This window comes from Pleurodeles waltl, chromosome 3_1, assembly GCF_031143425.1.
Source record: "Pleurodeles waltl isolate 20211129_DDA chromosome 3_1, aPleWal1.hap1.20221129, whole genome shotgun sequence".
NCBI classification, from domain to species: domain Eukaryota; kingdom Metazoa; phylum Chordata; class Amphibia; order Caudata; family Salamandridae; genus Pleurodeles; species Pleurodeles waltl.
In genome coordinates, this window is record NC_090440.1 from 1759532831 (window position 1) to 1759557809 (window position 24979).

At 45.9% G+C, this 24979-nt stretch overlaps 1 long non-coding RNA gene across 1 annotated transcript; it reads right to left on the reverse strand.

Annotated features, from left to right (window-relative positions):
* Nucleotides 1-291: 291 nt before the first annotated feature.
* On the reverse strand, nt 292-5271 carry LOC138285588 (uncharacterized). Its single transcript, XR_011201618.1, has 9 exons — nt 5212-5271; nt 1453-1504; nt 1307-1370; nt 1145-1199; nt 997-1060; nt 849-911; nt 698-761; nt 554-610; nt 292-426 (listed from the first exon to the last, which is right to left on the reverse strand). It is a non-coding gene; the product is annotated as an uncharacterized lncRNA (long non-coding RNA).
* Between the last annotated feature and the right edge of the window lie 19708 nt (nt 5272-24979).

The following is a 24979-nucleotide window of genomic DNA, read 5'->3' on the forward strand; positions in this document are numbered from 1 at the left end:
GTCACTGGCAGTTTCCGTCAGCATGGTGCGCACTCCAAAACCCAGCCTGGCAGTTGCACTTTTATTTCTTAGGATCACCAAAGCAGATTTATGAACTTTGCTACATAGATGGCGTTTCAAGTAGTCCAGCTTCCAGCCATCACTCCATTTCTTCGCACTAGAAAAGTCTCCTGCGATTTTTGCTACTGCACATACTTTGCAAATCAGGCCTACTTCTGGATTGTATAGAAATAGCTATCCCAGTTGTATGCGAACCTTGCTTCGTGACTTCTGTGTCTCAGACTCCACAATTTCTTTCAGCCATTCTTCTTTGAACACAAGACAGCATTTCTTCCTTTGTGGTGAAGCACTGCTCTCTGCAGAAGTCACAGCTTTGTGCTTGAACATTTTGGTGGCAATCAGTCTGAGCCTACTTTTCCGCAAAGCCTGCAAAAAAAAAAAGAGGAAACTTTTTTAAAGCGAGGAACATTATTTAAAGTTTGTTCTTATGCTATTGAATGCAGTCTACCAGACAAGTCTAAGCTATCTCTTGGAAAATGTAGTAAGTAATTACCTGGGCCTTTCTGTTTGTTCTTACACTTGCCTGTAGATGTAACACTGTCTGATATGTCTGCAATAGAAGAAAAACATGGTTACAGCACATGCTTATGTTCCAATGTTTCAGATGTACTACAAGAAAAAGCTACTAAATAATCACCTGGTCTTTCCGCTTGTAGTCACTTCTGCCTTTTCTAATCTATGATTAGCACTGTCTAAGAAGCCTGCAAAAGAACAAAAAAAAGGGTTGAAAATGTTGTTATATTATAATGTACTGGGTGCATCACAAGTGAAATCTACCAAATAATTACCTTGTCTTTCTGCTTCTACTCACATGTGCCTTTTGTAGTCTATGAGTAGTGCTGTCGAGATGCCTGCAAAGAAGAAAAGGTGATTAAAGTAGGATGTCATATTCCATTATACTAGATACACCACAATGAACATCTGCTAAATTATTACCTTGTCTTTCTGCTTCTACTCATGTGTGCCTGTTCAAAGTTATGTGTGGCAGGGTCTAAGATGCCTGTAAAAGAGGAAAAAATTATTAAAGCACCTGATCGTTTCAATGTCTCAGATACACCACAAGGAAAAACTAGCAAATAATAACCTGCTCTTTCTGCTGCTACTCCGGTCTGCCCGTCCTCATATATAACCAGTGCTGTCTGAGATGCATGCAACAAAAGAAAAGATGGTTAACAGTTGGTTACAGCATGTTGTCCTATTATAATGTGCCAGGTGACCCAGATGGGGGAACCTACAAAATAATTACCTGGTCCTCATGCTTCTACGCATGTCGGCCCATTTAAATCTATAACTTGCTCCGTCCGACAGACCTGCAATAGAAGCCAAGGTGTGGATCATGAACGTGATTTATCTAAAGACCCCTAATCCCACCTGGAACATCTACAGAATTACCTGGTCTTCCTTGGTACTCAGGCCTGCCCGTTCGAATCCAAATGTTGACTGTCTGTAATTGGAAAGAAGATATTTAGCATAGGTTATAGGAGTTATATATATATGTTGATGATAATCCTGCAAAGCACCCAGAGGCCCATTGAAACCAATGAGAGACTCCTTTTAATGCCTTCTCTGAGCAGGAATTAAAACTGCTAGAAGAAATGACGCAAAGAAATCTGTTAGATTTCTTTGCCCCATTTTTACGGCCCCCCTAGCAGGCGAATGCTCCCTTTGAATACATTATGCCTGGCGAAGGCATAATGTAGCGCAAATGGTTACAAAGTGGAGGATCATTGGAAAAGGAGAAGAGGAGGAGGAAATGGGACACCGCATGGAGGGAAAAGGAGTGCGAAGTGGCAGGAGACATCGGTGAGGTAAGTTTATTCCTTTTTTTTTTTTTTTTTCCCCCCCTCAGTCTCCATCCCCTCCCCTTGACATTTGTGACGGTCGCTGCTGCTCAGCACAGTCCACTGTGCATGGGCAGCAGGCCCCTGTCTTGAGAACCCAAGGCATTCTTTTTTTATCATGTAAATGCCGCGAAAGGCCTGGAGGAATTCCGGCAGGGAAAACAGTATAATTGCAACAAAAAAAAAAAAGGAATGCGCAGAGATGAACGTAGAGACTGGTGTTTGTAAATGTGTATGCATGTGTATGCGTGTGTGCTGTATGTGTGCACGCACTCACATGCCTGCACGGGTATTTTGGAATAACAGGCAATTAGAGCAAATCCCTTTTTGAGCCTGGATAAAACGAAATCGAGCAATATGTCGTTGCCTGGCTTTTAATGTCATTCAGCAGTTCTAGCACCATTGCTTTCACCTATCTTTGGTACACAAAGCAATTTAGTAACATACATTTCAGGCATCATGACATGTGTCATGTTGGGAAGAGATGTATTTCAAATTGTGTCTGCACAAATATCCCATCACTGTCCCCTGTTGTTATGCCTTACAAAGTTAGGGTTTCCTTGTCTATAACTGGGAAAGCTCAATGTTTATGCAAGGTCACTGGAAGGGAAGAGGACCATAGTATGGCCAGCTGTGTTTGGAGTTGCAGGAGGAAAAACAATCCATGCACTCATATGCCTCCATAAAAGAAGTTATCTGCAAACCAACGCTGGTGAACTTGCTACATTACCACCTGAGAATGTATGGTAGATGACTTTCTATCTGCCAGACCCCACTATCATTGCAAGCCATGGAGAGCATAGATCAGTGCAGCAGAAGCGCAGGCAATCCTGCCCATTAGGGTACTGTCCTGAGATGAAAAGTAAATAAGTGGACAGCACAAGCAGACACCATGTCTGTGGACTCCTCTCTTAATTACAGATAGAAGAGAATAAAGAAAACTCAGGCAAGAGTTTGATTTTATTAGTAGAGGGATATGAGTGAACTACAAATGTAAAGGGGCAGTGGGCCTGCTGGAGGGCCGGGAATCGACCTGTTGAGGAGTGAAGAGTATGAGCTGCTGGGATTTTTAGTACTAAATGACAAGGACTTCGTCCCTTCCAAACAATTACCATTCAGTATCTCACAGGGTAAGAATATGGTGCATGCACGGTTAGGAGCTAAAAAATGATTATTAAACTATATTGCACATTGTATTCAAGTCTGTCAATAGGCACGTTGTGGTATCTTGCCTTAGTTCCAGGCATGTTCATGGAACTTAGGCAGAGTTAGAATGTAGCTTGGAGTTCAAGGTATGTTATGATGTAAAAGGAGAGATGACGGCTGAGGAGGATAGAAAGAGCTGGATGACGTGATTTCCTTGGTTGTGAAATAAACCATCTCCTGGGGTATTCACTGGCCGGCGGTGTCACTTTTATACACATTGACAACAAGAGGAAATAACCTACAAAGGAGTCACCTCAACAGTTTCATAATTGATGTGCAACCTCCGCTTGCTTCTCTTCAATATTGCCTTAATCGTGTGCCATTATTTACCAGTGCGCACCTGACCCCTGTGCTCGCGCTCTGCCTGCACTTCCGCTTGCGATCTGCCTGTTGTTCAGTGGGTTCACGTGCCTGCTGCGGGGAGCCGAGTGTAATCTCAATGTCACAGGTTTAAACCCCTGTGGCACCAGCTCACAGAGGTGATTACATGTCCAATTAAATACATTAACACTCATTGATACCATAACACAACCAACGTGTATACGGTAGAAAATAGTAGGTGTTGTCAATTATAAAAGTCTGGATCTACACAGGACCCACATACTCTGGGACTGGGAATAAGGTCACCAACTGACCAGTATCGTTCTGGTCTGGCTGGTATTTTCATGTCAAGTTAAAAAAAAAAAAAAAAAAAAGGGAAATCCTTAAACTCCACCACTAATCATCCTTTATTGGAGTACCGGCTGCTGGCCTTCCAGAACCAACAAAACCTGCATGAATGCCCGGTCGCTGTCTCTGAGGCAGGTGGTAACCCCGAGATACCGAATAAAACCCCTATGTTGCACAGCCTGTTAACCCAAAGAGCGAACATGTCTGCTGAGCACGCGTATATGCTTGTATCACCCAGCAGCTCAGGGAATGCTCTATGAGCAGCTCATGGAACACTCGCTCCTGCTGCATGTGATATCTCGTGAATCCTGAACAGCTACTGGGAGCTCTGATCTCGGATTTGCATTCTCACGGTGGCAGATATGTTCTGTGAGTTTGTAGAAACCAGGGTCGGTGCAAAAATGACTAAAGGCAGTTTGGTAGGCAAGGACAGTACAGCCATCTGAAGAAAAATGAAAGGAGAGCAGAGAAGATGCCCTCTAAGCACACTTACCTGCTTTCATTTGGTGCTCTCCTTGTGCAGGGGGTTCTCCTCGGGTCGCTGCACTGCCCTTTCTTGTCCTGCTCTGCCGCGAAGAGAGTGACCATGTTTTCGTGTTTCTTTTTTAAACGTAGCGCTGACTACGGTTTCACTCTCTCGCGTGATGCAGGCAGTGACGTGTGATGCAGGCAGCGATGTGAAGAACAACATGCGCTTGGCAGAGAGGCCTACGCGGTGGGAGAAGGAAGGGTGCTCCCGCGTGCGCGCGCACACCTTACAGGGAACATTGCCAATAGCACTGGTAAAAGGAGTCAGTTTGAAACATCTTTGATTCAGGTTAAAGAGTAATGTTCAGAGATGGTAAAATGAGTTTCATTTTCTGACAGTGGATGTGTTCTAGTGTATGAAACTGTTATATCTTAAATAGTGTTTACTTTAAGGTTGTCATGACAAAGAATGTCTGGTGAGGTTTTAAGTAGAAATTCCACACTGAGTCGGTTGAGTGGAGCTGACTGGTGCGGGAGGACTAGGAGGAGCTGTCCTTGAGAAATAAAGTACTTCTTACCAAGACATGTTTACAGAGATATTCTCCCCGATACAGCATATTTTTGGCAACGATTCACCAGTTCAGCAGTGTGCACAGTTTGTGGTCCCAAGGAACCTATGCGATTTACCTATTCAAAGCTGTTCACTTGCATACACGATCTTTTGTCAATGGATCGCAAGGTACTGTCATTATTTTCACCAAGTGATTACTCAGGACTTTTGAGGAAACATAATTTTTTTGGTCTATCAGCAAATTGTGCGCATACTTCAAGGGGATGGTTGCGCATGTCCCAAGCACGAGGTGTGCACATTTCAACCGCACCTGCAGCATAAGCCCGTGTTGAATACATTCGCGTAATCAACGAACAACGCAAGCACATTTGCATCACGACGACTTGGAAGTCTTACCTTAAACACATTGTTCCTCCGAGGCACTGGCTGGAGAGAGTTCCGGTGGTTTCTCTAGGCATCCAGCAAACTAATAAACACAGAAAAAAGACCACTACTTATGCAACAAAAATCAAAGAAGGACTACAAGTTGAGGTTACAGTACAACTGGTATAGAAAGAAGACTTTACTTTTGGAAAACAATATTATTAATTCTTTCTTTGTTTCCTTTACTTTGATATTACCCAACTGACAAACAAATTAAACAAATAAAAAGAAAAATGGCAACTGCAGCAATAATGCCATCACTGTTGTTTTTGCAGGACGTGGATTCTCCTTCTATGGAATGGGAAGAATGCATTGATACATTTGAAAATTATTTGGAAGCATAGGATGGCCAAAGCTTATGGCCTATGCGAAAGAAAGCAATTTTAGTGAGTGTATTAGGTAAAGAAGGTCAACATATTTTCAAATATTTACCTGTCACCACCAATGAGGATGGAACGCAAATTGAGGATGCTTACATAGAGGCTAAATTAAGATTACGTAAACAGTTTGCTAAAGACACTAACGTAGTAATGTGCAGATACAAATTTTACACGCAGCCTCAGAAAGCTGACAAATCTATTGATGACTTTGTATCCAGACTAAGGAAGTTATCTACCAAGTGTCATTTTAGAGGAATGACTGATGAATTAATACGTGACCAACTTATTGTACAGTGCAAAACAAGAAAATACAAGAGAGGTTATGGGCAACTAAAAACCCTTCACTAAAGGATGCTTTGGAAATTGATAAGGTGGTGGGACAATCAGGATTTTGCAAGAAGGAGATGGGGAAAAGAGAAATAAACAGCAATGAAGTTACATTCATAAAGAAGAAAGACTCTTCTGAAATGTTACCTACGGCAAGTCGAGGCTTTGTGAACAAGACAACGAGTAGTTTTAAGCCTAACAATAGAACATGTTTCAGATGTGGGAGTAGTATTCATAATGCAGACTACAAAGGGTGTATTTCCATAGGAAAAGAGTGTAAGAAATGTGGACGTGAAGGACATTTTGCGAGAGTGTGTAGCTGTCATGCTCAATCTAAGGTGGCAGCAATTCAAGATGGACACTACATCAATAGTGACAATACCGAAGGATATGATAGAGATGAAAGAATTCTTTGTGTTGAAGATTCAGATTTGTATTCAGTAAGGCGAATTAGACCTAAATCAAATTTTGTTATCTTGAACAAAGTTGTGCAGCTCATGGTAGATTCAGGCTCTCTGTATACTATTGTACCTAAGAGTATGTTCTTATGAGAATGGCCTGGAGTTTGTTTATTTCCCAGAGATATATGGGGGGTTATCAAGGTGAAAAAATCAACCTAATTAGATACTTGTTAACGAAACTGGAATTTCTAGATAGATCAGTAGAAGAGAAGATATATGTAGCTAGTCAGGACCTCCAATTTTAGGGTGGCAACATCAGTATGACCTCCGCATCGTTATTAATCCAAGGGCACCTAACCAGGTTTTGCTTGTTGAAGAATTGAGCATAGAGGAGATCATTGATGGTGCCAAAACAGTGTTTTCTGAAAAGCTTGAATTGAAGGGGTACGTACACAAAATAAAAGTAAAGAAAGATGCAGTACCTGTACAGCATACTCTATGGAAAATACCAGTGGTAATTAGGGTGGAAGTAAAAATAAATGATTGAAAGTATGGTATCTGAGAGAATCATTGAGCCCGTTGAGAGTTCAGAATGGGTCTCTCCTGTAGTTATTAATAAGAAATCGGATGGCAGCTTGCGTTTCTTTGTGGATTTACACAGTGTAAATCACAACATAGTGACTGACGATTTCCCGTTACCTAATATTAATGAGATGGTGCAATTACTTAAAGGTGCGTGTTTTTTCAGCAAATTGGACCTGAAAAGTGCACATCACCAGATCAAGTTACATAATGAGTCGAAAAAACTCACAGCTTTTATAACCATGGAAGGCATTTTTCAGTTTAACAGAATGCCTTTTGTTTTATCATCAGCGGTAAGTGTTTTCAAAAGAATGATGGCAGATATTTTTAAAGGTTTGAGCAATGTCATATTTTTTCAGGATGACATTTTGGTGTTTGGAGAAACTACAGAAGCTCACAACCTTGCTTTAAAACAGGTTTTAGACAGACTCATAACTGCAGGTTTGACACTTAAAAAACATAAGTGCACATTTTTGGTTGAAGAGATTGAATATTTAGGATATTCCATTTCTAAGGAAGGTGTGAAGCCAAAGAAAGATTTGCTAAAAGCTATTAAAGATGCCCCAGCACCTGTCAACAAGGATCAGTTGAGATCGTTTATGGGTCTCATAGAGTATTACTCAAAATTCATCAAAACCTTTGCAGACAAAACAGCAAACGTAAGAGATTCGTTAAAAAAGAAAAGCAGTTTTGTATGGGGTGAGAAACAAATGGCAACATTTAATACCATTAAGGATGAGTTGTGTAAGTCTGAATTTTTATCCACATTCTACATAGGTCTCAGAACTATTATCACTGTGGATGCATGTGCTGTAGGGTAAGGGTCAGTATTGTCTCAATCGCATAATGGAGGAGAGAGAAAAGTAGCCTTTGCATCAAGGTCTCTCACTGTTAGCGAAATAAACTATTCTGTTATCGAGAGAGAGGCACTGGCTGCAGCGTGGGCATTGGAATACTTTTGAACATACATCTGGGGTATATCTATAACTCTACACACAGACCACAAACCTTTGGTCAATGTATTAAAAACAGGAGGGGCGGGAAAGGGTTCTGCAAGATTAGCAAGATTGGCTTCTCGTCTCCAGGAATATATGTACATAATAGTGTATATATCTGGATGACGTAATGTTCAAGTGGATTGTTTGTCACGCTTGCCAGTTGAGAGGGAAAAAATGGGCAAGGTGAACCTTGAGAAATGGGAGAGGGAAGGTGCAGTTGCAAGCAAAGAGAATGTTTTGGAGTATGGTCAAGGAGCGGTATCAAGGGAAGAGTGGCACCTGGCAATGAAGGAAGATGTTACTTTGGTGGAAGTAACATCTTTGGTAAAATGTGGTGGTAAGAGAGAAAGTTCAGTAAGTGCGCCAGCACGTCCGTATTTAAAGGTGTTGAATGAGTTGTCAGTGGTAGAGAGTGAGATACTTATGAGAGGTGATACATTTATATCCCCAAGTGGTTTGCGTTTGAAATTGTTTAGATTAACTCATGAGGGACACTTGGGGCAAACCTTGACGAAAAGAAGACTGAGAGAGAACTTTTGGTGGTCAGAAATGGATGGAGATGTGGAAGAATGGGTAGAAAAATGTAAAGAATGTAAGGAGAGTGAGAAAAGATTGAAAGTAGGAAACCAAACTTGAGGTGGAATTGTGGAAGATTCCAGTAAAGTCTGGCATAGTGTCTGTATGGATTTCATTGGTCCGCTTTGGCAGTTTGATAGGAGAAATCAAGTTTGCTTTGGTCATGGTAGATGTTCATTCAAAATGGCTTATTGCAAAATTTCCTAGAGGAATCACAACCAAATCCTCTATAAAAACCATGGAAGAAATTTTCAAGGAAGGGGGGTATCCCAACAGGATTATAACTGATAATGGGGCGCAGTTTGTGTCTGAAGAAATGAAGTGTTATTTGGGAAAAATTGGTGTCAAACACTCACGTACTAGTCTTTACAACCCACAAGCCAATGGAATTGTTGAAAGGGCTAACCGTATGGTAAAGGTTGCTATTTAGATGGCTGTGACCAGTTGTATGAATGTTAAATCCACAGTTTTGACCTAGTACGGGCATATCGCACAACCAAGAATAGAGTAACTGGGAAAGTGCCTTTTGAGTTAATGAGAGGAAGGTCAACAGGAACTAAAATTTTCCCAGCATGGATGAGAAATTTCTTGGATACAGGGTTGGAAACTAATATGGATGTTCAAGACAACGAAAGTAGTATTAAAAAGAAAATACAGGTTGGAGGGGCGTGATCTGGCAGGAACGAAGATGGCCGCCTAGCACTGGGGCTCCGTGAGGCTTTGGGCTCCGATCGGGGATGAGGGGTGCCCTCGGTATAGCAAACCTTGTCTTTTTGGCCTGGGAGCTCCCCCCTTGCGATGGAGGTTGTCATGAAGGGAGCCCTTGCCGGGGCGCATAGCCCTTCGAAGTGGGAGAGAGGCACAAAGTGAGGGCCTGCCGGAAGACCGCGAACCGCGGGCCACAATAAGCTCGGGGCACGGCTGCTGGGATGGACCGGTTGCGCACATGAGGGGTGTCGGAGGCGAGGAAGCTCCGTATCCGCACCTCAGAGCCCTGAGGGACGCGGCTGTTGGAACAAGCCGGCTGCAACATCGGCGGGAGACACCCGCAGTGGAGGCGCCTCGAGTAACGCCCTCCGCCGGGGACGAGAAGCATTACGAGGGCCCGACGAGGAAACTATGCACCGAAATCTGAAGCAAAACCAGGATGAGGCCGCTGCAGCGCTCCGACTGCACGTTGAGTGAGTGTGAGGGGCGCAGGGGGCCCAGGGGTTCCATGCCTGCTAACTGGAGTTCTGGGGGGCCATGGTGGACCCTGTGAGTACCTGACGACCTGAGTGGAATATGCGTAGTGCTAAACAGGACCGGCGAGGCGTTGGGTGAGTCCCGGTTCTGATGCCGCTCACGCGGACCACCGGCTGAGAACCCAATGGTAGCTTTTGTGAGACAGTGGGAGCGCAAACAAGCCTGAAGACGTCCGGAAAGGGAGAGCCGGGTGACCGACATGAAGCTATCACCTAATTCTGGAGGAGAGAAGAGGTAACGGGGGGCTTTAACATAAAGGACTGCAAAGGCACCCCCGTGCGATGCCTCTGGAGGGGTCTTCAACTGCACAGGATTACCGCTCCCACCGCTCTGCTCCTCGCAGTCTACGTTCCTTCTGTTATCACATAGCAGTGGGCTCGCGGTGGAGACCTTCCCCCCCTTTGCTGTCCCAGGGGATATCATATCAGCGCTCTAATGTGACGGACCAAAGGGGGTGTGGAAGACGAGCGTAGGCCCCATCGCTCAGCGATTAGCACTTGATCGCCTTCCCTTGCATCAACTTGCTTATCTGGTCGCTTCCCCTCCAGCATCAATGGTGTGTCGACGGGGCCTCCCAACATTTAGCGTTTAGCCTGCACCAACGCAGCCAGGATGTACGGAAGAGATTCTGGTTTTTGGAGAAGAGGCCTTTTATTGAGACCCCCCCCACCTCTTCCTCTCCCACTACTCTACTCTGTCTGGCCTGGACACATAGGCTAGGCTTCCAACTTATAGCCCCAGGGACCAACCCATCATCGAAACCCTGCGATGCCCAGCAGGAAGTCGGCGGGTAAATCCTCAGGCAAACCGGCATGACAACTACTCGTCTCGGAGGCCCTCCAACTTAACAGACCGGCGCCCTCACTCGCACAGTCCCCAGATATGGCTGGCATGGAGCAAGCAACAAAAGTGGACCGCATACTCCAGGAGATCACAGCGGTCAACCGCAGACTCGAAGGAATGGATACAGCAAAAACCTCACTGACAACAGAGACCAAATCAATGCCCTTGGACATAGCAGGTTTTCAGTCTCGTGTAACAGGACTGGAACACCGAATGGCGACCGTGGAGGCTCACGTACACACGGTCTTAGACAAAGATCAGGAACTCGAGTTCCTCCGTAGCAAACTCATCGACTTGGAGGACAGAAGTCAGAGGGACATCATCTGTCTTTTTGGTTTTCCGGAACACGCAGAAGGTACAGACACCCCCTCCTTCCTCCGCTCCATCCTTCGACAATTGACCGAAACAGTCTTCGAACCGCCGCTGGAGTTCCAGAGAGCACATCGTCTGGGCCCCAAGAGGAAAGATGGAACCTCCAAACCTCGCCCGATCATTGCATGTCTCTTGAGACACGAGCAGGTCCACCAGCTCCTGTCAGCGGCCTGAGCACACAGACCCTTCAAAATGAACGGCTACGAAATCCACATAACAGCCGATTTCTCAAGAGAAACCAACGAACGCCGGAAAGGGTTCCTGGCACTCCGCCCAAGAATGAGACAACTGGAAGTAAAATGCGGCCTGTTTGAACCTGCAAGATTGTGGACCACCAAGAATGGAGTATCCAAGAACTTTTGTGACCCAGAAGACTTGCAAATTTACCTGGATAGGTTACAATACCAGTCCATGGACACAACGGAGTCAGACCGACCTCTGCGCACACCCTGTGACAATCGAGACACCCCGCTCCCATCACCCAATCAGGAGGCCGCTCTGACCCCGACCACCGACCCAGAGGCAGAGACCTGGATAGACTTGTAAAATCCCATGACGCAAGGGGTCAGATCCTGCAAGCGGTGGCGCTCCACACACAGCTTTCAGACAGAGACAAATCCTGTTCCCCCATGAAGCCTACGCCGGACCCCACCTGAACTTGAACTCACATGAACTCACCCGCACTTGTCCATACTCGTGGATGGGATGTGAAGACCTCGAGTGCCCAGAGACTTGTTGAGAGACTGGAGGGCTTGCCAGCCGACCGGCAGACAGATGAGTTTCTGCCTGCATGCTGAAGTTATACTGTTATATGTTTACACTGTTTCTGGCTTCTCACATCATACTGTAATTGGATAAATACACGTCTGGTCTGGGTCTTGTTTATGGTCTCGACCGAGTTGTACAAACTGACAAAGTATGGATAGCCATGTACACTGCCTCTCAATGTTAATGTTTATGTTAAAGGTTCCTAATATGCAGCTGTTACATTTTTAACGCTTTTTGGGACTGTTCTTAGGCGACCCTTCCGCTCCTACCCTCTTTCCTCCCCCCTCACCCCAGCCCACATGGGCATACCCACTGCCTGGATGCCCCCCCTTTTTCACCGTACAGCGAGGATTCAATCCTGATGCGACCCGACCCAATCACTGAACTATAACGTGAGTGCCGAACTTCTCCCCCAGACTTAACACACGTCCCTGGATCTGTGAAACACCAAGCCGCAGGATGTTTAGCAATACTGGCGATACTGACGGTATGTACGTTCTGCATAATGCTGCATAACACTGCATCACACTGCACTTTTACCCAATTGATATCAGTGGGAGACACAATCCTCTATGTCCTTCACCCCCTCTGCGCCTAAAGTATTCCAGCGAATCCGAGATATTCCCACCCCATATGACCAGTAAATGTCCTCAAGATCATGGGGCAACCGCTTGTACTCTTCGCTCCCCTCCCCCACTATCTTTTATAAATTTTTATTCCTGTTCCTGTTCTTTTTATTTTTATTTCTATTCTCTTCTTCTTGCTTCAGCATTACAAATCTCACCAATTGCATGTCATAGCGATTCCTCCTAACCCCTCCCTCTTCCCCTCTCAGGGACGATATACACTTCTACGGCCCCTGGTAATTATGCCCACTCCAGAGGCCTGTCCTACTCTGTCCCCTCATGGCAATGGACATGGGGACTGACCCTGGGCGTACCTGCCCCCGATTGGCGCCCATCCGACTGAGCGTGGGGGTGCCATAGGTCTGAATCCACATCCTACAGACCCAGCCCCTTGGAGTTTTGTTTCCGTACTCCGTACTCCTCTCCCTAGCTCCCTAGCTCCCTTCTACCTCTCGCCCCCTTTCTAATTCTACCCCATCTTTTGTCTATTCTCCTCCCTCGCTGTTTCTTCTATCCATTTCTCTTTCCTCTCTTTTCTAACCTCACCCCTTCTCCTCCACTCCCAGCCTCTTTCCCTCTCCCTCCTTCCCCCGTCTATCTCCGCACTTCTTTTCCATCACAGAGGGACATCTAACGCAAGTCACTCCCTCTCCCTTTTTCTGCGACCCAACTTGACAGCCCCGCTGTTTTATACGGCATCTACCTCCCCCCCACCTTTACCCCAGTAACCTCTTTTGGCTCTATCATCATGGCTGGCCCTATATCTCCTATGGCCTGCCCCCTTTGGATTGTCACCTGGAACATCCATGGCCTGACGCATTTTGTGAAACAGAAAAAAATACTGTCCTACCTTCAGTCCCAATGGGCAGATATTGCTCTCATCCAGGAGACTCATCTGAACAGCACTGAATCCAATAAACTGCAGAGGGATTGGGTGGGAAAGGTACTCTATAGCTGTTACCCTCGATCTCCAGCGGCGGGAGGTGGTGCCTCGCAGAAGTGCGGGGTGGCAATCGTGCTCTGCAAGACGCTGCCCATATTGATTATCAAAACGTGGGTGGATCACAGGGGGAGATTTGTATTCACTAAATTAAGGCTGGGAGACTCATCGATAAGCGTGGGCTCAATATACGTGCCAACCGGCTCCAAAAGACAGTTCCTCTTACAACTCAATCATCTTCTGGCCGAAATAGGATGCAGGCCGCTTTCTCCTAGATGGTGAGTTCAGCAGGACGGAAATGGAGCAAGCCATTTCCAATCTCCCTTACCACAAAGCACCTGGGGAAGATGGATTCCCAGCCGAATTTTACAAATGGGCTTGTGACCAGGCGATAAGCGCTGTCCATGATGCACTCAATGAGGCCTAAAGCGAAGGCTCTCTTGGCGCTATTTCCAATGGGGCAACGATAGCAGTCATACCTAAACCGGGACAAAACCCGCTACTATGCGGTAGTTACCGCCCCATATCTCTCCTAGACTGAGATATCAAGATACTTGCCAGCGTCCTGGCGGCCCGCCTGTGCAAAGTCATCCCGTCCTTGATACATCACGACCAGGTGGGATTTGTACCGGGACGCACTTCCCGGAACCACTTGCGAACTCTTAGCCACACTCTGTGGGAAGCCAGGCATATCCCGGAAGAGGCTCTTGCCCTGTCCCTAGACGCAAAGAAGGCTTTTGACCGGATCGAATGGCCCTATCTTTTTGCCACCTTGTCAAAATGTGGACTAGGAAACCTATTCATAGCCAAAGTTCACCTGTTATACGACCATCCCACAGCTCAGGTCATCTGCAGGGGCTTTATATCAGACCCATTTCCAATCGAAAGAGGGACGCAACAGGGATGTTCTCTCTCGACGCTCCTGTTCCTGCTGGCAATGGAACCTCTCGCGGCAGCTATCCATCAATCCCCACAGATCACAGGTATACCCCTGAAAGGGGGTACCCCCACAATCTACCTATACGCGTATGACGTGCTTCTTACCCTAACTGACCTGACGAGATCCGTACCTGCTTTATTGCAGATCATTGATGATTTTGCATTGCAATTCGAATACCGGGTGAACTGGGACAAAAGTGAAGCATTGCCCCTCTCGTTCACAACGACAAAAGCGGCCCTGTACGGTTATCAGTTTCGGTGGACCCCATCCTGCCTCAAGTACCTGGGCATACTTGTCAACCGGGGATTAGAACGTGTGGTGCCAGACAACTTGGACACTCTTATAGCACGCATGAGAATAGATTTTGCGAAATGGTCACAGCTTGGCCTCTCCATGTGGGGCAGGGTACAAGCAGTGAGAATGATCACACTCCCATGCTTTATCTACATCCTAGGCATGATCCTCCTTCAACTCCCCCTCTCGACACTCAGACAAATAGACGCAGTGCTGCGAGCCTTCGTGTGGGGCTCTACACGCCCCAGACTGACAGTGGCAAAACTTCTGGCACGTTGATCTTTTGGGGGCCTGCGTCTCTCCTCCATTGAGCATTACTCCCTGGCTCTCCACCTATCACAACTGACATTTATGGTGCCTGGACACCCGGAGCAACCGCAATGGGTATGTCAGGAATAAGGCTGTGCGCGGTCCAGGTCCCACCCGAAACTCCGCTGCGCGGATTTGCAGTGCTTCATGCGCACCACTTGTCATCCCCTCTTGTTCTAAAAGTGGTCATCAGCGTCGTCTGCCCTGTGGTAAAGCTCATGTAGCTGCAGGGTCAGGACATTGGTGCTATTCTATGAAGGGACTACAATTCCCATGTTTTTAGAGGCAGCAGCCATCTTGGGGTGTGGCAGGACTATAAAGCCCAGTCACACCCAAGCACATTGCTCACTATTTTGAAGCCTTCAATGCAGTCAGACCTTGTGGGGGTTCCTCTGAAGAAGAGCAGATTTCCTGCATGGCAGATTGAGAGCAAATCGGAGTATCCTTGTTTCCATGGTGAATTCAGATACAAGTAGGTTGTACTCGTAGCGGTAAGGTCTTGATGAGTCTAATCTTGAAGGGAGTTGTTACTTCCAAAGGTAAAGCGCCCCTTAGCACAACGCGCAAAGAGTTTTCAGTTTTAAGAGTAAAGCAGCCTTGGCACGACGATCAAAGGGCTTCAGAGCACAGAAGTAAAGTGCACCTTAGCACAACGAGCAAAGTGCTTCAGGCTACATATGTAAAGCGCCCTTGGCACAGCAATCAAAGCGCTTCAGTCCACATGAGGAAAGCGCCCTTGGCACCGCAATCAAAGCGCTTCAGTCCACATGAGTAAAGCACCCTTGGCACGGCAATCAAAGCGCTTCAGTCCACATGAGTAAAGCACCCTTGGCACGGCAATCAAAGCGCTTCAGTCCACATGGGTAAAAGTGCCCTTAGCATGGCAATCAAAGCGCTTCAGTCCACATGAGTAAAGCGCCCTTGGCACGGCAATCAAAGCGCTTCAGTCCACATGAGTAAAGCGCCCTTGGTACGGCAATCAAAGCATTTCAGTCCACATGAGTAAAACGCCCTAGGCACAACAATCAAAGTGATTCAGGCCACATGAGTAAAGCGCCCCTTAGCATAACAAGCATAGCGCTTCAGACAAGACAAGTAAAAGCGCTTTCTGGCATAACGAACAAAGTGCTTCATGTATAATAATCAAAGCGCTTCATGAACAATAAACAAGGTGCTTCTGCCCAACGAATAAAGCGCTTCAAGTTCAATGAGTAAAACTTTCAGGTCTATAGTTGTAAATGTGAAAGCATTTCGGAGAGAAGCAAATTATAGTTTTCATTGTTTTTTGGAAAGCATAATAGGTGAGATACATATTTAAGTCTTTGAGAATTTCTAGGCTGTGATCAAACTTTTATGTTATGAATGCATAATTATAGTTTCATTGTTTTTTGGAAAGCATAATATTTGAGATACATATTTAAGTCTTTGAGAATTTCTAGGCTGTGATCAGACGTTTATGTTATGAATGCATAGTACTACAGGATTGATATTCAGAGTATGACCATAGTCTAAAGCTCTTGCCATCTCTTGGTTCAGAGGTTGTAGTTTGTTCTTGTTCCATGATTCAAAGAAGGGGCTTCGCCCTCACTTCACAAAAGGGGTCTCAATCTGATATCACGGAGACGCCTTTATTCAAGAGTCCATTATACTGCTATGAATGAGTATATGCATATTCGTTCTAACTTTTTCTTTTCAGATCTCTCTCCTTGCAGTTCCCTACCCTAATTCCCTTCCAGCTGCCTGGCTTCATCATAACTCTGTGCTATAATAGCTTTCCCAGTTGGTGACGCCGGGAGGTGGACCTTTTGTTCAGCAGCGTGCAGATCCCGAGGAAAGGACACTGTGACAGGGTAGCTACGGAGAAACTCTTACTTTCCCATTCTGGCAGCCTAAACGGCCTATACTGCATGGAACCAACACAGTCCAACCCAGCCAACCCGATGCTAGCAGCAATGCGTGCTGCCTGGCACAGAGCACACGTCTACTTGGTGTACACTCCTTCCTCCATACCCAAGCCCCCGTTTGGGGGAGTAACAGCTTTAAGATCGGAGGAACTACCCTTAATTGGCCACAGTGGAGCCAAGCGGGCATTAAATGCCTCGTTCAGTTAGTCGATGAGGGGTTCCCCTAGTCATTCGATAATCTATGAGCAAAATATAACTTACACACGAGACAGGAATGGCGCTACCTGCAACTCGCACATTGTCTTCGACAAACGCTGGGTGCAGCCCCTTGGGACCTTAAGGCCTCTCCAGTGGTCACTTATTTGAAAACATGGGGTCGCCATAAAAGAGTATTGGAAGGCCTTCACGATGTCTTAACACTTCACCTTCACTCGCAACCCCTCCTTGAAACGCTACGCTCCAAATGGCAGGTCTGTTTACAGATGGACTATTCAGTGGATGATTGTACATACATACTGGATGCCTTAGATCGAGGAACAAGGGAAGCCCGATTGAAATTCTGTCTCTTTAAGATATTACATGATTGGTTCTGGACCCCTCTGAAACTGTACAGAGCTGAACCTTTACCACATGCAAAATGCTGGAGATGTCCGAAGACTCGATGCAACTTGCTCCATATTCTATGTGAATTTCCCTCAGTCCTGCCCCTGTGGAAAGTGGTGAGTTCCACCCTCAAAGACTCCATGCCACTGTAACCTCCCCTCACCCCCTCGACTATCCTCCTGCATGATCTAGATCCATTCCTCGCCCTCTCTCTCCCGCAACAGAGACTGCTACATGCGGCACTTGCGACAGCTAAGATTTGTATCCTTCGACACTGGAGATCAACGGCATCTCCAACCCCAGATGAATGGATGACAGCTATGATACGAATAGCCAACCATGAATGGGTTATCTACAATCTGCAAGATCAAGCAGCCTTATACACTGAGGTCTGGGCCCCCTTTCTGGCGGAGGCACCAGAACTCCTTCCTCATTTATCTCCTCCCCATCCACATAAAGCACTGTGAATCCTCACTAACAGCCTTGCTGTTTCCCCCCAACCCTTCCACTCCCCTGACTTGTGTTGGCCCCTTCCCTCATCTTCTCTCCCAACCCCATCCCTCTCTCTCTCTCTCCCTCCCTCTTTGCTCCTCCTTTCCTTCCTTCTTCCTCCCACCTTCCCCCTCCCTATCTTTCTCTCCATTATCTAATCTCCTCCACTCCCCACCGTCCTTCCTTTAGTCTTATTATGAACAGCCCTCCTCCCCCACCCCGCCCTTGCCAGCAGGAAGATATGGCCTATTGAACTACACCTTCCATGCTCTACTGGACATACGAAATACGACCAGGTTGGGTCCGGTTGGCTCACCAAGTCATGACGGAACACAGGATAACATATCTTAAGCAACAATTTACATTATTCCCCAGTTTGCGACAGTATATTGTTTACCCTATCATACCTCCCTGGCCTTGTACCCCTCACCTCCCCACTCTCCTCTTCTCCCCTATCTCTCTCTCTCTTCCTCTGATGACGCGGAAATGAAGGTTTTACATTTATTAGCGCATAAACGTAGTGCTGCAATAATCAAGTGTGACTTTAACCGAACTAATGAAGATTGTACGGGAAAAATGTGCCCTCAGAGTAGTTCGCCAACATTTAAAAGCGTGCTTTATATAACGTGATGTATTAGAATTGTACTAATCTGACATAACCGTAAACGTGTGCCATGATTTGCTTGTTTGAAATGTTTTAGCTTAGCATAACTTTAGTGGAGGCTTTGGCCTAGTTGCCTTGTCTCACGGTTTAGATGCTCGTGTTTTTCCAACGTGCTAATAAAAGTGTATTCTTGCTTGAAGCTGTACTTTTCCAGTGAGATCGTTCACATGCTTATCTTTAAGGTTTCGTGCCAGCCTGGCATCTTCTTCTTTGCTCCAAGGTCAATCTGCAGGTGCAGACAAAGGACGCTCTGAAAGTGAGTTAATTGGTAAAATATGTTGCAACTTACGTTCCCGACTCCAAGGATAATGTATGCCTAGGTAGAAGCTTGTGAACTGTAGTTTTTGATTGGACAATTTGAAGCCAACCTATGAACCCTCCAATGGAAGACCCTACTGGATTTGAACTGTTGTCTATTTAAACCTGGCGCACGAGAAGAAAGCAGCCATTTTTTTGCCATTTCTTAGCCATTATAGCCATTACCGGACATTAGCCATTCGACTTTTGCCATTAGCCATTGGACATTACCCGCTATTGCCGACTTCGTCATTTTGCCATCTCCTACGATGCCAATTGATGTTCAATGAGACTTTGATGCTTTCTCTAATCGAGAGAAAGAGACTTTAAGTAATTCTCGCCCTAGAGACTTTAACTTTGATTCGTCCCTTACATGAAGTATTAGTTTTGTCCTTTTATCTTGCCGCTGTGAGGCAATTGCCCCGTCCACCCTGCCCCTTTGCCCCGTCCCATGCTGATCGGAAACCGGTACCTGTGAGACGAAGACTTCCTTGAATGCTGATTGTATTTGGTAAATATGAAAGGAAATTGTACAATTGCATTGTGTTTTCTTTTTAGGTAACCAACTGCTGATTTTTGATAAGAGCCCTAGTTAGGAGTTTTTCCAAATCAATGTTGCTAAATTGTTTTTGCATGAAGTCCCACATGCAGATGCTAATTTGAGGTTAGATGAGGATTCATTTGTTGCACGATGCAATTTGAGACCTTGTTGTGCTGACTAATGTATGCAATTAGCTCATTACAGATTGTAGTTTTAGTGGTTTGCGTTGCTATTATCGAATGCATTGTTATTCAAATGCTGCATAGATTGCATCTGTTTCGCCGTTATGGACAGCTATTAATGTTCATTTACATATATCATTTGGTGTTGAGACACATTTATATTGTGCTAGCTTTGTTAATATAGGGAAATAAATTCATTAACTTTGCATAAACTGGTGTGGTTATTCATGGCCGAAAGGTCATGGTTCGCCGAAATGTTTTCTGGATTAATTGTGAAGTGTTATGTTGATCAGGGCATTGCTTATGTTCGTTATTGATCATTGATTAGATTAAATTGATTTCTCTCGAGTGAAGAGAGCCCCACTTGGTCAAAAGATTCATCGACCTAAGAGCGTCCAAATACAGGTAATTTATTAGTACGGAACGCTCTATCAGTAGATGGTAGCAGAGGACGGTTTCGCCCTTTGGGACCCCATTCGAGAGGTATATGGTGTTGAATTAACGGTTTTGCCCTTTGGGACCCCACTCGAGAAGTTTGAATTAGATTTTCTTAGGTAAAACAGATTGAGAGAATGATGATGGGCTAAGTCCCCCGCGACTTTCCCGGGATCTCGGAGCTTGCGAATGGAGAGAATGGAGGTGTGGAATCGGCGTTGGCGGTACTAGTGACGGTATGAGTGAAGTTAGGATTTTGCGCTTGCACAGCTTATTGCCGCAGATTGTTTGAAAAGGTTGCGAGGATTTTAGAGAATAGCGGAGGTGCGACTCCGAGTGTGAGAGTAGGGAAGTCGTCGAACTTCATGTGCATGTGGCGCTTTGTGCAGAAAAAGGTCCACGTGGTTGTTGTTGTTGAGACGGGCCCTGCGAGGTCAAGAGACTCCAGAGTATGTTGAAAAGTGTATGAGACACTTGTTTTATGTTGTGGTCTGGTCGGTTTAATAGGTTGACCGGGCGTGGTCAACGAGTCGGTACGTGTGTTAAGGGAGTGAAAGAAAACTTCGACTTCGGGCTTTGACAAATTCTAAGTGCACTAGAATAGATCATTGACAAGTTGAGAGCAGATCTGCGGGTCAGATTTGCTTGCGAAAGTGGGGACCGAGAAAGATGGAATAACTGCCGAGGCTAGTGAAAAATCCCTAAGGTCCTGAAGCGATTGTGTTACCCTTCCTGTAGTAAACCGACAGATCTGTTTTATTATTATTTGGTTGCTCGCGATACATGCTGGAAGTTGTTACGAGAGGAGCGGAGTGAAGGAGGACAAGCCGCGAGGCTTTGTCAGCCATAGTGTGTGTGAGTGTGACGTCACTAGGAGCCGCGCTGGGATAGGTTGGTTGCAGAGAAGGGTCGCGCACGGATTGGACGCAGTCCGTGGGGCTCGATTGGAAGGCGAAAGGCAAGCGAAGAGTATTCCGGGAATTAAAGTCACTTATTGATTACAAATTTTGTGAAATAAAAGACGAGAAAATGAAATTTTTTAAAGCATTAAAGAGTGCGATGAAGGGGGAGACTTACATTAAAGCGAGCGTAGGAGAGGAGACGCCACCCGAAGGTACACCAGCTTACATTGTAATGGAGGAAAGGGGGGTAGCTCCGTGCCTTTGGCTAAAGCAATGGCACAAGCTGACAGAGAAACATGGGAGCGTAGCGTTCCCGATCCATGGGACATTCAATATAAGGATCCTATAGAATTTGAGATTCGCGATGTACGACATGAAGGTACCTCCAAGGCCAGCACAGTTTGAGGCTCTAGCGATTTGGGAACTAATGGCTAGACAGCAACAGCAAAAGAAGTTCGAGACCAGGATAAGGAAGGCAGAAAAGACACTAGCGGACGCTAGGTGGGATAATGCACAGAAGGTGTGGAGGTCAGATATATTGCAGGGGATAAAATTGTTTCCCGCAATTGCTAAGGAAGAAGAGGCGACAGGCAAGAAAGCTACCTGTAAGACAAACAGGAGGTGTTCCAAAGATAGAGAAGACGAGTCAGATGATGAGGAGTTCATCATGCAATTGCTGAACGACCGTCCACCACCTTATGCAGAGAATGGACAAGGTCCAAGTACCAGTTCTGCCCCTCCGGCACCGGTACAGAATAATGAAACTCCGAGTTCAGAAACGCCATCGGGATCTAAGGACCCGAGTTTACTGTTCACCCCGCAGGTACCGCAGGTTAGGAGAATATATCCAGATGTGCCTATATTGAAAACAGCAGAAAATTATCAGCCGCAGGTCCCAAGGTACTACAGCAGTGACAACAGTACAGGAAGGATTCTAGATCCAACCGTAATGGGAGTACAGAATGGTCGCAACCCAACATTGGCACAAGCTGAATCAACCCAGCTTTTGATGCCTCAAAAGCAGATGCACGGGGGAACCGCACATGCTCAGATGACGGGGAGTCAGACGGGCATGCCGGCAATGATGACCCATAGTGTGGGAATGAACATGCCTCAGAACCTGGGGAATGGACAGAACCCAGATGCGATATCCCTACCCATTACTGTAGGTCCACCGGTACCTTTGTACATTCAGCCTAACTCAGGTATGAGCGGTCAAGGATCAGTGGTGCAGAATGGGACGGAAAGGAGGTGCATAGAAAACACTCCAGAGACAACTCCGATAGCGGCTCTGCCAACTGGATCTGGGTCCTTGATGGAGTTTAGTCCAATATGTGCTCAGTCAACAGTGGTGAGGTCGAGTCCCCCACTGATGATACCGCTATCATCGAACACTGAAAAGTTGCCACAACCATCAATGGCAGTCGATGTGAATACTACACTGATGGGGTTGAATGCGCAACAGCTGACACAGTGGTTCAACAGTCTGAATTCCACACAAAGCTCAGCCAGTGGGAAGGGAGAAGACTATCTGAATAGGGTCAGGTTGAACATGGAAGCAGAAGAATTGGTGGAAGGGACTATGGGTGTGAATAGGTTAGAGTCCTACTCGGAAGAAGAGCTAAGGTATCTATGTCCCAGGATTACGAGAGAAGTGAACAAGGTACATAGAAGGTTGCAAGAAATAGCTGACAAAAACGGGGTTGAGATAGATAAGACAAAACACTTGAGCAGGAGCTATAGATTGGATTTCGGGACCACAGATTTTGAACACATGAGGTCAGCAGGCATGAAAACACACCTTAGAGAATTGCTGCAGAGTGCACAAGTGTGGAGGTGCTTAGACAAATGGGAGAGCAGATGGGCAAAGAAAAAGGAAAAGAAGAAAGACAGTGTCCCAGAGCATAAGGAGAAAAGACCACAGAGTAGTGATGCAATAACTATGTTACCCATGAGGGAGACAGCAGGGGGAAAATTAATACATGTACCGTGGCACAGAAGCGACATTCAGTCTTTTACGGATGATTTTCCCAAATTGAGAGAGAAACCGATTGAATGGTATCAACAGACTGATAGGTTTGTGAAGCTTGCAAAATGTCTTTGGGAAGACCTGAACACCCTCTTTGAGATTGTGGTTCCGGCAGATTTGTGGGAAGATTGCAAAAGGGCTGTAGGTTGGCCGACAAGTGAACCAGAGAGAGACAGGGATACGGGTGCACCATCACCTATGGTAATGAGCTTGTACTATAAGGTGATTGAGCATTTGAAGACGAAGGTTGCCGCGAAAAATGTGGATTGGCAGAAGATTGATCGAACTGCCCAAGAGGCTAAAGAATCGATTCATGGTTACTATGAGAGGTTGTTGAAGGCGTTCAAGAACTACAGTGGCACGGAAACAATAGAGGCGAAGGACATGCTTCATTTTGTGTTTAGATTTGTGGAAGGGCTGAGACCAGAGATAAGTCAGATGATAAAGACGCATTTGATTTGTTGGCAGTCGAAACCTATTGATGAGGTGTTGAATTATGCGAAATACTGTAGCGACGAAATTGAAGTGAAACAGAAAAGGTTGAAAGAGAAAGTGATGGTGATGCAACTTAAAGCAGCTCAGACAGGTCTGCAAGGGTTGCAAGGGTTCCAACAGCAGATACCGCAGCCGCAGCCGCAGGGAAATATGGTGTTTCAGCCACAGGCGAGAGGCAGAGGCAGAGGAGGTTTTGGGAGTAATGGTCCGGATTTGAACACTGTTGTGATTCCGAATGGTGTGCAGGCAATGAAAAAGGTGATGCCGTGCCACGTGTGCGGAATCGTCGGACATTGGAAACGCGAGTGCCCGATGGTGGTGCAGGAAGGTGCAGGTGTTGGTCAGCAAAACAATGATGTCAATGCATTCCAGACAATGAGGGGACCGAAAATGAGAGGTCCAAACCCACATTTTCAGACCATAAATCAGCTGCAGGGATTACAGCCCATGCAGCCGCAGCAGATGCAGATGCCCCGCATGCAGATGACGCAAATGCAGCCAATGCAACAGCAGTTACCCATGGTACCTAATCAGCAAATGCAAATACCTTTGGCACCAGTGAGTCAGCAGCAAGTGATGGTTCCTCCACAGGTCTCGGGTCAGGTGATGAATACAAATGGCACAGTACAACAGTTCCCATTACACAGTGAGAATGGAATAAACAATGTATGGGAGAGTGAAAGTTCAGATGAGGAGGGAAATTGTGTGCTTGCAGCATCCTTGGAAGTTGATCAAAAGGGTCCATATGTGGAGGGAAGAGTTATGGGTCATCGTGTTTCATTCTTGGTTGACACAGGAGCCACACGTTCAACTGTTAGGAGCATTGAAGTACCAAATTTGCCACTCTCAGGGAGAACAGTTCAAGTAGTGGGAGTAGCAAACAGGCACCTGACGAACCCAATCACAGATCCAGTACCAGTCAGCATTGGTAACTATCAAGGGTTACATAATTTTGTGGTATGTGACTCAAGCCCGATAGCACTGTTAGGGAGAGACCTATTGTGCAAATTGGGATGTTCGATTATGTGTTCGCACGATGGAATTAGAATTCAGACGAGCAGTGATGGGGAAGAAGAGGACAGTGTAGAAGGGGATGAGATGGAAACTGTCGATGAAGAATATCCTCTGATTAACCTTTTTCCGATGATAACTGAAGAAGACATTCCAGCTGAATTACGGGAAACAGTCGGAAAGGAAGTGTGGGATATGACAGGAAAGGAGGTGGGATTGATAAAAGGAGTGGAACCAGTGAAAGTGACCGTAAAACCCAATGTAATGTTTCCCCAGACTCCACAATACCACATGGCACAAGACACCCTCATGAAAGTCGCCCAACTCATTGACGAGTTTGTAAAACAGGGAGTATTGAAAGAAGTGTTTAGCAGTCCATGTAATTCACCAATCATGGGACTGATAAAGCTGAGTGGAAAGGTCCGAATTGTGCAGGACTTGAGGAAAATAAATGACATCATAATTAAATGCTGCCCTGTAGTACCGAATCCAGCTGTGATAATGTTTCAAGTCCCTTGCGATGCCGAGTGGTTCTCAGTCATCGACTTGTCACAAGCATTCTTTTCGGTGCCTCTTCATGAGGAC